Source organism: Enhydra lutris, unplaced genomic scaffold, assembly GCF_002288905.1.
Source record: "Enhydra lutris kenyoni isolate GAN:26980312 unplaced genomic scaffold, ASM228890v2 scaffoldscaffold64, whole genome shotgun sequence".
NCBI lineage: Eukaryota > Metazoa > Chordata > Mammalia > Carnivora > Mustelidae > Enhydra > Enhydra lutris.
The window spans coordinates 9,164,881-9,177,414 of NW_019154148.1; the positions used below are offsets into that span (position 1 = coordinate 9,164,881).

General features: G+C 38.9%; 1 protein-coding gene and 1 pseudogene across 3 annotated transcripts in view; one reads left to right on the forward strand and one right to left on the reverse strand.

Moving 5' to 3' along the window:
- LOC111158932 (CCR4-NOT transcription complex subunit 6) overlaps positions 1 to 12,534 on the forward strand; it is a 67,821-nt gene that overhangs the window by 30,451 nt on the left and 24,836 nt on the right. The window lies entirely within an intron of this gene.
- Positions 3,221 to 3,810, reverse strand: LOC111158933 (annotated as a pseudogene).

Here is a 12,534-nt window from a genome sequence, read left to right on the forward strand (position 1 = left end):
ATTTTAATTCTGTTTTTGGAGATTTTTTATCTCAGGGGCTTTGGCTGGTTAGTTTGTGGCGTTCCTGGGGTCCAGACTGCATTCAGACTTACTGTGGACACTGCACTCACAATTGAGTTGCACTAAACTCCTCCTGGTTGCAGTGAGGTTCTCAGGTGGGTGCTTCCAGTGGATACTAGTTGGTTTCTGTCTTTTTAGTTCTGGTAGTTGGATTTCAATATGTTGTCATGTGATTTATTTTCTCTCTTCCTATCTGTTTTTTGTTGCCTTTCTCTCCTTTTTTCCCCTTTTGGATTAACTAGGTATTTTTGGTAAAAGTGGGTTTTATCTCCTTTGTTGACTAATAAACTATAATTCTTTGTTTAATAATTGTTCCTTTAGGGTTTATAAAGTAAACTGTATCAAGACTATTATATTAGTTTGTATTTGGTGTAAGAGTCTTAACAACAATTTACTTCTGTTTTTTTTTTTCTTCTCTTTGTGCCATTGCTGTCATATAGTTTCCTCATACATGTTATAAATCTCACACTGTATTTATTTCTCCTTTAAAGGGTGAAGTATTAGGAAAAGTTGTTTTTATTTACCCACATACTCACTGTTTTCAGTGTTCTTCCTTCCTTTATCTATAGGCAACTTTCTGTTATCCTTTTCCTTCCAATTGAAGGACTTTTCCTTAATATTTCCTGTAATGGAGGTCTGTTGATGATTTGTTAAATTTGGGTTTCGTGTTTGAAAAGTCTTTTACTTTGCCTTATTTTTTTGCGAGATATTTTTTCTGGGTGGAGAGTTCTAGGTTGATAGTTTTCATCTTTTAGTACTTTAAAAGATCCTGCTCTACCATCTTGTTGCTTGCATTGTTTTTGATGAGAAATTTTCTGCTGTTCTTATTGTAGTTTCTTTTATGTATGTCCTTTTTCTGTAGCTGCTTTAAGACTTTCTCTTTATTACTAGTTTTAAGCAATGTGATTATGATGTACCTTGGTGTCTTTTCTTTTTTTTTTTTCCTTCTTGTGCTTATGTTTTATTGAAACTCTTGAATCTGTAGGTTTATAGTTTTCATGAAATTTGAAAAAGTTTAGGTCACTCTTCAAATAATTTTTTATGTTCTCCCATCCTGTACCTACCTTTTTTGGAATGGAGTTACTTGTATCTTGAAGTTGTCCCACAGCACACTAATCCTCTGTTTAATTTGTTCTGTCCACCCCCCCCCCCTTAACATTTTGCCTCTACCTTTTTGAGGGTATGTAATACAGTTACAATAACTTTAAATTGCTTTATCTTTTTCATTTCTGGGTTGCTTTGATTTTTTCCACTCTCCCTACCCATTTTTCTTTTTCTCTCTTTTTGCATGCCTGGTAATTTTTTATTAGACACATTGCATTGTGAATTTTACTTTTTGGGGTGCTGGATGTTTTTATACTCCTGTAAATACTCCTAAGCTTTGTTCTGGGGTGCAGTTAAGTTAGATGCTCTCAAGGTTTGCTTTTAAGTAACACCTCTCTAAATTTTCCGAGTTATGAAATTTTCCATCTGGTGGAATGTATGATCCTAAGGATTGCTCCCTTTGGCCTTTTCAGTTTGTCCTCACTCCCTCGTCTCTGGCCTCGGGTTTTCTTCACATGCATTTGCATATCACTCCTCAGCTCAAGACTCAGGAGGGTCCTTAGATCTTTAGGGTGTTTTATGTGTGTCCCTCTCTCTCCTCTTCGGCACTAAGCCCTGTGAACTCTAGCCACCTTGGCATCTCTGGACTGCCAGCTTCATCTCAATTCGCAAAGACTGCCAGACTCCACCGGGTTCCATCCCCCTGCACTACTCTAAGGAAAGTGTCCAGGCAGAACATCCTCAAAGGCTCACATTGTTTCCCATCTGTCAATGATTATTGTCCCGTGCTGCCTGTTGTGTAATGTCTGAAACTCTGTTTTTCATATATTTGTTTGGTTTTTAGTTGTTTTATGTGGGAGGGTAAATCCAGTCTGTGTCACTCTTTTTTTAAAGTGTAAGTCCATCACAGCTTTTTAAAGATTGTGCTTGATAACTCCAATATCTGAATCTCCTGGGAGTTCTGTTTTGTTGTTTCTCTTTTTGTTTCGGTTTTCAATCCTTTGGTAAGTTTCCTTGAATGCTGGAAATTATAGGGAGTGGATGAATAATTTGATGGTCTGTCTGGATGGTATTTTTTCTTCTTTGGGGTGGATTTGCTTTTGTCCTTGGCAGGCAGTCACAGTAAGGATAAGCTCCCCAGGGGCGCCTGGGTGGGCTCAGTAGGTTAAAGCCCCTGCCTTTGGCTTAGGTCCTGATTTCTGGGATCGAGCCCCATATCGGGCTCTCTGCTCAGCAGGGAGCCTGCTTCCTCCTCTTTCTCTCTCCCTGTCTCTCCGCCTACTTGTGATATCTCTCTCTGTCAAGTAAATAAAACCTTAAAAAATTTTTTTTCTTAAAAAAAAAAAAAAGGGGGTTGGTCAGCTCCCCATAATCTAATCAGGAATTCATCTCATTTGAGTGTTGTTGGTGTTCGGTGGGCTGGCTTACTGCAGGTCACGCTTGCTCCGTTATTAGGTCCTAACTGGAATCTTGGTGATTTAGCAGGGTCCTTCTCCTTGGCGTTTCCTGAGTTCCTGTGTTGTTTCCCCAGTAGTGGAAGAGGGATTAAAGCTTTGCTTAGCTCCTCAGCTTCTCTGCTTTCACCTCATCTACTTGCCTTTGCTGCTTGCTTTTGCTTCAGATTTTTTCACAGGTAACGTGGGATCTGTCCTGCCTACTACTTCTCTTTGGTTCTCTTCTAAGTTCTTTGTCTCTCATTTCTTGACTATCTTTGTAGTTCTCCAGTGCTTTCAAATTCATTTTTGTGTTTTGTACCCTATTTTCATCTAGTTCTCTTTCTCTGAGGAGGATGATTCGTCAACAACAAATTACTATTACAGGAAGCTGAAATTCAGATGCATACAAATTTTTAAATTCTGCCTAAAGCATCTGCAAACAATTGTCATGTTTCTCTTATTCCATTGTATGGTGGCAGCATTGTAATTGCCTGCTTTTGAGTTACATCTGAAGCCCACAACAGCTACTCATTCCAGGCCCTCATGCTCAGAAGCCTTCAAGGGAAAAGGGGCCTGGGTCTGGACTCTTTGGTAGTCTTTTTTTTTTTTTTTTTTTTTTACTTTTCGAGACTGCATATATTTGTCTCTAGAAGGTAGCCCTGGGCTGGCCTTTTCACTTTTCATAGTTGGGGGAGCCTGTGACTTAGGACTTCTACTTTTAGGAATCTCTCCAGACTCCCAGTTGGGGAGATAACTCCAGTCATAGACATCATGCTCTGGTGACAAGTGTATACTGATTCACCACTGCCACCATCTGCCCTGGGCCTTTTCTCCTCACTCTTGAGCCTACAATACAGCTGGCATGCTGGGTGACGTTTCTCGATAGATTTCTAGCCAAGGATATATATAGTTCAGCAGGCTTGTTGCTGTATAGTTGTGGTGTTGTGGATTTTGTGTCTCCTCTTTTGGCTCCTCTGAAAACATCCCTGAGAACTTGTGTGTATTCGCTTGCACCTTGAAGGATATCAACTTCGCTGGGTTTCCTGCTATAGGGAAGAAATGGCACAAGTGTCTTCAATTTATCAAAACCAGGGTTGAGATTTTTTTGTCTGCTCACGCGTGTACCACTATTCCAGCACCAATTAGAGGTCCATCCTCCATAGAAGAGTAGCCACCCGAGGGGAGCTGCTGGAGCTGGCAGATGGTGACCAGCTGGAGCAGCCTGTCCTCCAGCCACCTCAGCCTGTGGGGTGTCCAGAAGAGCAGGCATAGGTGCTGTGTCTCTGGCGGAGGGTGGCTGGCCTCCTCGGTAGTCTTTAAGTGATAATGGAAGCAGGTGCCTTAGCTATAGGGCCACATATTCGCCTTTTCTACTTTGTGACATTTTCTGACCTTCTGAAGGCTTTAGTTGAGTTTGAGTTTAGTTTGAGTAAGCTTTATTCATGTTTTTCCATGAGAGAGTGGTAGACCATGTCTCTCAAATTCTGGATCCTGTTCTTTCAATTTTTTTTTTTTTTAAGAGAGTATTACATTTAGCTCTTTTTCTAAGTGTTACTTTTGGTAAGTAACACTCCAGAGTCAAGCAACTTTAAATATGTTATCAGCTTGTACAGCTGTCTGCTGTTTTGGGTGACCCTGGTGTCTGCTTTGTGGAAGTTTAGAGTGGGAACAGGTAAACAGGAGAGGAAGGAAACTCAAGAGGAGGGAGGACGTCTGGAATAGGAATTTTGAGGCCATCACTAACTTACTGGAAATCACTTACATGTTACTCATTTATTCTGAAACTTCTGATGTGGTAGGTGATAGGAAATAAGATTTTAGGAGTCTTGCAGGCTGTAGGAGAAGACTCCCATGAGAGGATAATTGTAAAACCATAATAAATATAGGACAAAAAGCCTGACCTACTGTCTTTTTTTTAAGACGGTCTTAGCCAGCCTGGCTAAGGATCAGGGAAAGCATCCTAGAATAGCTGACTACTGAGTTAATGATATTAGCCAGGGGAAAATGGAGTTAAGGACATCTCAGGAAATGGGGATGGGGAGAACCTAAAAAAGCATACAGTGGAGGTCTCCCTTTCACACAACCCCCCCATTATACCTCCCAGCATGCACACACATATGCATTCACACCCAGGGTCAGGAGTTTCTTCTGCATTCCTCTGGAGTCCTTCTGTTCATATACAAATACAAGATTCTTATTCCACACCTAATTTTTAATTCAAAAGACAATATAGATTTCTGCACTGTGCTTTTTTTCTCATGTGATATTGTATTGTGGAGAGATTTCTAAATAAGGATAGAGAGAGTTCTCCTGTAACCATACTATTTCTTTCACTGTAATTTAAGTAGTACAATGGTGATGGTCAGTCTGTGACAAACAGTGCTACAGATGGCTTTACATCTCCCCTAATACATCTGTAGGTCAGAAGGGTATATGCCTTTATAATTTTGACATGTGACACTTGGCTTTTTTTTTTTCTTAAATAATGAAAATCAGGATCAACTTATCTAGTTATGGTACTTTTATCATGATCTGTTATTTTATAAATTAGGGTGAATTGTAGGAGTCTTTCTGTTTGTTCCTTTTTGTATCCTTAAGCCTAATACACTTATTAGATTTATTCCTAGGTATTTTACCTTCTGGTTCTTGTAAATAGGGTCTTCTCTTATTTTTTAATCTATTATATATATATAAATTATTGTCTGCATGTAATTTTGTTTGTTCTTTGTTATGCTATAAATTTTTTTATGTAACAATTTTACTGAGATATAATCCACATATCCTACAGTTCACTCCAAGTGTACGGTTCACAGGGTTTTAGTGTACTTACGGAGTTGTGCCACCATTACCGTAGTCACTTTGAAACATTTTTAGTGCCCCAGAAGAAACCCTGTACTTACTCATTAGCCGTCACTTCCCGTTTCCCTCCAATCCCCTGGCCCTAGGTAACCAGTAATTTATTTTCTACATTTATAGATTTGGCTCTTACGATTTTATGTACATGGAATCATACATGTGGTCTTTGTGCCTGCCTCCTTTCATTAGCATAATGTTCTCAAGATTCATCCATGTTGTAGTATGTGTCAGTACCCCATTCCTTTTAGTGACTGCATAATATTCCATGTGCGGATATCATCCCATTTCTTTATCTGTGGAAAGACACATTCCTGTGTGTCTCCTCTACTCTCAGTACTCTGTTATAATTCTATTCCACTTTGACCCAAGATGAGTGGGTTTTCCATACATCAAGCAATTCTCTGATACCGTCTCAATTCTGACAGTTAGTGTCAGGTACTACAGGTTACAGGCTCAGTCCCAGGGGACTGTTCCACCGACTTCAGATAGTAGTCACAAGTCTATGTTGTTACCTTGTGCTTCTGACTGAGGAGCTTTAAACCCAGAGGTTCTCAGGACCCTCTCCTTGGGTTTCATTGGCTGTATCAGCTCACAGAACCAGGAAAAGAGTTTACTTACTAGCTTGCTGGTTTATTATAAAAACACAGGAACAGCCAAATGGAAGAGATGCATAGGGCGGGCTTTAGGGAACAGACAAGAAACTTCTATGATCTTTCTAGACCCCTCGCCCTCCCCATACCTCCCTGTATTCTTCATCTTGGAAGCGCAGAACTCCATAGTTGAGGGATTCCTTCAGAGGCTTCCCTAGGCATGGGTGATTAAATCTGGTGGTTGATCTAATCTCCTACCCCTCTCTCCTCCCCAGTTGTTGGTGGGGGAGGGGGAGAAGGAGCTTGGTGGGTACTGAAACTTTCAACCTTCTTATCCTGATTGGCTTCCCTGGCAACCAGCCTCCATTCCAGGGGGCTTTAAAAAAGTCACCTCACTTAACCTTAAACTCTGGTGTCCTTGAAAGGGCACCTATGATAACAAAAGGCACTTTACTGCTTGATCACTTAGGAAATTCTGAGGGTTTCAGGAGCTCCATGTTGGAAACAGAGGTGAAGACCAAGTGTGTGTGTGTGTGTGTGTGTGTGTGTGTGTGTGTGTATTTTCTTTCTCTTTTCTTTTTTCTTCTTTTCTTTCTTGGTTTTATTTATTTATGGGAGAGACAGAGTGTGTGGGCAAGTGGTGGTGGTTGGGGGTTAGAGGGACAAGAGGACTCCGTGTTGAGCAGGGAGCCCAACATGGAACTCAGTCTGAGGACCTTGAGATCATGACCTGAGCTGAAACAGAGAGTCGGATGCTTAACTGACTGAGCCACCAAAGTGCCCCCCAAATACGTATTTGTTATAAAGTAGCACAGATTGTTTCTGCTTATAGGCTCTAAAGAATAATGTTACTCAGAACAGTTGTGTGTAAGTTTTTATGTGGGCATTTTCATTTCTCTCAGGTAGATACTTAGGAGTGGAATTACTGTATCATATGGGAAATGCTTAACTTTTTGAGTAACTGCCAGACTGTTCTCCAAAGTTTCTGTATCATTCTACATTCTAAACCAGCCTTGTAGGAGGGTTCTAATTTCTGTACTCCTTGGGAACAATTGTTATATCTGTCTTTTTGATTTAGCCATCTTAGTGGGGGTAAAAGAAGTATTTCATTGTGGCTTTCATTAGCCTTTCCCTGATGGCTCATGAATCAGAGCATCCTTGCATGTGTTTATTGGCCATTCGCTTATCTTCCTTGGAGATGATCTGAACTTATGATAACGAAGATGTACGTAATGAGTGGATGGGGCAAGTGTAAAATGATCTATTTCTCTTTCATTGTAGGGAATCAAGTTTAAAAGTGAAATATGCAGTTAAAACTGTGAGGATTCTAACCTGTAATGTTTTAAAAATCTCTCTTAACCTCAGATCGGTATTAGAAAATCTTTTATAGCCAAAAAAAAAAAAGTTTGAAGGTCTTATAGTTCCATCATTTTTTCACTTTTTTCTTTTAAAAATCACATTAAAGAATCATTTATAGTTCAACTCACTTTGAGTTGAACTCACTCTCCTGCTGTGTCTGTCAAATAAATAAAATCTTTTTTAAAAAGTTTAAAAAAATAGAAGATAATTTTATTAACTGGGCACCTGGCTGGCTCAGTTGGTGGAACACGTGACTGTAGATCTTGGGGTTGTGAGTTCAAGCCCCATGTTGGGTGTGGAGATTACTTAAAAATAAAATCTTTACAAAAATCAAGTATTTTAGAAAAGTGTAAGAGCCATAACTGGTTAGTCACTGAGCTTTGCAACAAACACTCCTTTTCCTCAGGTCAAACAGTTACTAAATGGGTAGAGCTACTTGGTGGTAGAGCACAGACTGCCGAGGGAGGTCCCCTGACAGGAGTTAGCGTTAGTTCCTGTGGTCATCGGCATCACACTGAAGCAGTCATTATATATCGAACCTGATAGGCTCATCTTTCTCTCGCTTTCTTTTCCTAATACTTGCCTCAGTCTTTCCATTCTCAGGTTCTAGGCTTTCTACCTTCCGGCTAACCTTATTTTACTTAAGCTAGGTCTCTCTAATTTGAGCAAGCATTCTTTCACTGCATTTAAGACTGGAATTCCCACCAAAGTTTAATGAGTGTACCTTTGCAGTTGTGTTTTCCTTCGTGGATCAAAACTTCCATATTTGTTCGGGTGCCTGGGTGGCTCAGTGTGTTAAGCTGCTGCCTTTGGCTCGGGTCAGGATACCAGGATCCTGGGATCAGGTCTCACATCAGGCGCTCTGCTCAGCAGGGAGCCTGCTTCCCCCTCTCGCTCTGCCTGCCTCTCTGCCTACTTGTGATTTTTCTCTCTGTCAGATAAATAAATAAATAAAATCTTTAAAACAAACAAAAAAACCCCCTGCCATTTGTTAACTCACATGCTTTGGTGTGAGTACATCTCCTTCCCCATCAACTCTACTGTGTTTAAATGAAGCACTATCCCCGAGGATCTTCCAACTGTTCTCCTTTGTGCCCTTCCTGTAATTCATGTAACTTAATCAGGGCCCTTTCCTCCCTTGTAATCCAGTTTGCCATTCTCACAACACAGACTGCTTCCTTTTCTGAAGTTGCAGTTTACCTAGCTACAATGAGCCTGAAATCCTGGTCTTTAACTGCATCAGGAGTCGTGAGCCGATACATGGTTAAATTACTATGGACCTCTAGCCACAACATTTTCATCAGCTGATCAATACATATGCTTGTGTTAAGTGGTTTTTTTTTTTTTTTTAAGATTTTATTTATTTGTCAGAACGAATGAGCATAAGCAGGGGGAACAACAGGTGGAGGTGGAAGCAGGCTCCCTGCTGAGCAAGGAGCCCCATGTAGGACTCCATCCCAGGACCCTGGGATCATGACCTGAGCCAAAGGCAGACGTTTAACTGACTGAGCTACCCAGGCGTCTCTTGTGTTAGGTGTAAAGATAGCTTATTTAATGTCTGCCATCAACTCATTAACCTTGAACACGTGGACACTGTGACTGATGCCTGAATGAAGCTTACCCAGAGCACTGGGCACATCACTGCCTTGCACTTAGTATTTCAGCATCATGCTTGGGGGCCATTTAAGACCCCCAAATCAGCCACAGAAAGGACAAGTATGCAAAAACTGTGGCACTAAATAGACAGCGTAAAAGGCACGTGTTCACATCGTGAAAGGTAGAGTGACAGGCCAGAGTGTTGCCTTGTTGGATCCCATCTGAGAACTGTTCTGGCTGACTGTTGTTTTTGCTACTCTGCATGTTTGTGAATCAGTGACAGAGCTTTTGGGTTTACAAGTAAACTTGGAGGGAGTAGAATTCACAAATACAGAGTCTGGGAATAATGGAAATCAGCTGTGATTGCTGTTTCTTCTAAAATGTCATTTTTTAGAATTTCAAGATTTTTTTCTTGTTTTTTTTTCTTAATCTGCATATGTAGAGGTAATAATTTTGGTTTCTTCATAAGTATGTTAATTACACCTGGTCCATTTAGTGTTTGCTAACTGCCCTTCTGATTTCAGGGAACACTTATTTAAATTCCCCCATCTCCTCGTATTTAACAGTAAAGGATTCTGGATACTTTAGGATGGAACTACTTCTGAAAACACACCTTAATTTAAAGTCAGGATAATCCCAGCATTTCTCAACTCACAAAGCTGCTTAAAATTGAATATAAGTTTTTGTGTGCATATGAAAATGTACAGTTCTTTGGAGAAGTAAATAGATAAACTCGGAATTTCAGGAGGTGACTGTCTTTTGTTCATTGACCTCTCTCAAAAATTAGAGACCTTAATTTTTTGTATTACCTAGTTCCATCAGTAGAGATTGGTCTAATTGAGGAATTGTGTTGGGGCAAGGGATATTCACATTGAAACTTTTAGTAGCTGTTACAGGATTGGTTTCAAAATACAGTGGTAGTTTTCCCATAATGAATGAGTGTATCTATTAACCCTCTTGGCCTTGTGGATACTGGATACTAATTTTATTTTATTGTTTGCCTGATAGAAATGAATATTTTGTTGTTTAAATTTGTATATGTTTTATTACTGAAATCATTTTTTAAAAATAACTGACCCTTTGACCCTTTGTTTATTCTTGAATAATTTACTTGTTCTTATCTGTTGTTCATTTTCCTATTTTTGTTTTATTTTTCATTGCCTGAGCATGGGAACTTTGGATTTACCATTCTGTCCCCATACCAGTCCCTGAAAGTTGACTGAATGAATGAGTGTTCTCTCTTTGACTGCCATACATGTTGGCATCTCCACATTGTAGAGGTTTTGAATTTAAATGAATTCAAACCTGACAGTGTTTTCATTTTTGGATTCTAGGGTTTGAATTATGTTTAGAAATACAGGCTTCCATTACTTTTCTGTTTTTTCGGCATTTAAGAAATTTATTTCAGTTTTACTTTTCTGTATATGGTCGAGATCTGAGTCTTCTGTCTCCCTTCAACCCTGTGTGATTGATGTCTTTATACATGACTCTTATACTTGATTCCCCCCCCCCCCCCCACCTTTCCTTCTTTATAGACTTCTTGGTTTCCTTTCTGGTTACCTTCTTGATTGAGAATTTTGTATCCTTCCTATTAAGTTCAAGTATAAAAATGTATAAAAATGAATTTCTCAAAGTGGTGTCTTGAGGATGAAACACATGCAAAACACGCACTCAGTCGTTTGTGATGTTTTAAGTATTTATACTGATTATTAGCTGTGTGCTTTAGTTTTATGAACTGAAAAGTAAATTTGTTTTACAGATAGGTTATGCTATATTTTCTCATTATTGCACAGTAAGGAAAGACACTTTCTCAGATCAAGATAAGATTTTATTACAAAGCTGTATTGAGGTATAGTTGACATGTAATGATTAGTATGTATGCAAAGTGAATGATGTGATGCTATATTTGGATCTGTGTGTACATCTTTGAAACCATCACAACACTCAAGGAACATACCCGTCATTCCCCAGATTTGTAATTCCCTTTCCCTACCTCCTTCATTTCTCCAGCCCCTTCCCCAATCCCTGGGATTGGGGATTGTTTTGCTTTTTTAAACCATAGGATTGGTTTACATTTTGTAGAATTTTTATATAAAGGAAGTGATACAGTATGTCTACCCCACCCCTTTTTGGTCTAACTTCTCTACTTACTTTGATATTCATTCATGCAGTTGGGTTTTTAATAGTTCATTCTTTTTATTACTATTCCATTATTAGGATATGTCAGCGTTTGTTTATCCATTTACTTGTTGGACATATTTGGATGATTTCTGGTATTTGGCTATTACAAATACAGCTACATTTATATACAATTCTTTGTAGTGTATGAAACTCTTCTCTGAGATAAATACCAAAGAATGAAACTGATCATAAGGAAGTTAAGGTTTAACTTTTAAAAAAACTCAAACTGTTTTTGCAAAGAGGTTTTCTCATTTTACATTTATACTAGATATCTTTGATCCATAGCCTCACCAACACTTGGCAAGGCAAGTCTTTTTAATTTTAGCCATTCTTCTGGGTGTGTAGTAATACCTCATTGTGGTTTTATTTTTTATTATTATTTTTAAATCTAATTGTGGTTTTAATTTGCATTTCCCTAATGATGCTGATGTTGAACATTTTTTTTCATGTGATTATTTGCCATCTGTATGTCATCTTTGGTAAAGTGTCTGTTCAAATGTTTTAGCTGTTTTGAAAATTGAGTTGTGGGCGCCTAGGTGGCCCAGTTGGTTAAGCATCTGCCTTTAGCTCAGGTCCTAATCCAGAGGTCCTGGAGTCCGGCTCCCTGCTCAGCAGGGAGTCTGCTTCTCCCTCTCCCTCTGCCTCTTCTTGTGTGCTCTCTCTCACTCTAACGTTCTCTCTCTCTCTAATAAATAAAACCTTAAAGAAGAAAATTGGGTTGTTTTCTTACTGAGTTTTGAGAGTTATTACATATAAGTCCTAAAATCAGGTAGTGTTAGTCTTCCAGCTTTGTTCTTTTTCACAGTTGTTTTGAATTTTGTAAGGCCTCTGAATTTCCATGTGAATTTTAGAATCAACTTGCCAGTTTCAGACATGGTGGCATTGTGATTGTGACCATGTGACTCTCTGTAAACCAGTTTGGAGAGATATAATATCTTAATGATATTGAATCTTCTGATCTGTGAAGCTTATATACCTCTCTACTTATTTAGGACTTCTTTGATTTCTTTCAGGGTGTTTTGTAGTGTTGAGTACACAGGTCCTGCACATTTTGGAGGGGTTAGATTTGCCTCTTTTTCATAATTTTGGTTCTGTTGTAAATGTTATTTTAAATACCAGTTTCTGGTTGTGTGTTGCTATATATAAAAATACAGTAGATATTTTGTATATTGATATTTTATTCTACAGCCTTGCTAAACTTACTTATTTAATAGTATTTTTGTAGATTCTTAGGCTTTTACACAGATGATTGTGCCATTTGCAGATAGACATAACTTGACTTCTGTCATTCCACTTTTAGATTTTTCTTGTCTTATTCCATTGGCTAAAACTTCCAGCATAATTTTGAATGGGATTGGTGATAGTGGACATACCTTGATTTGTTTCTGTTCTTAGGAGGAAAGCATTCATTC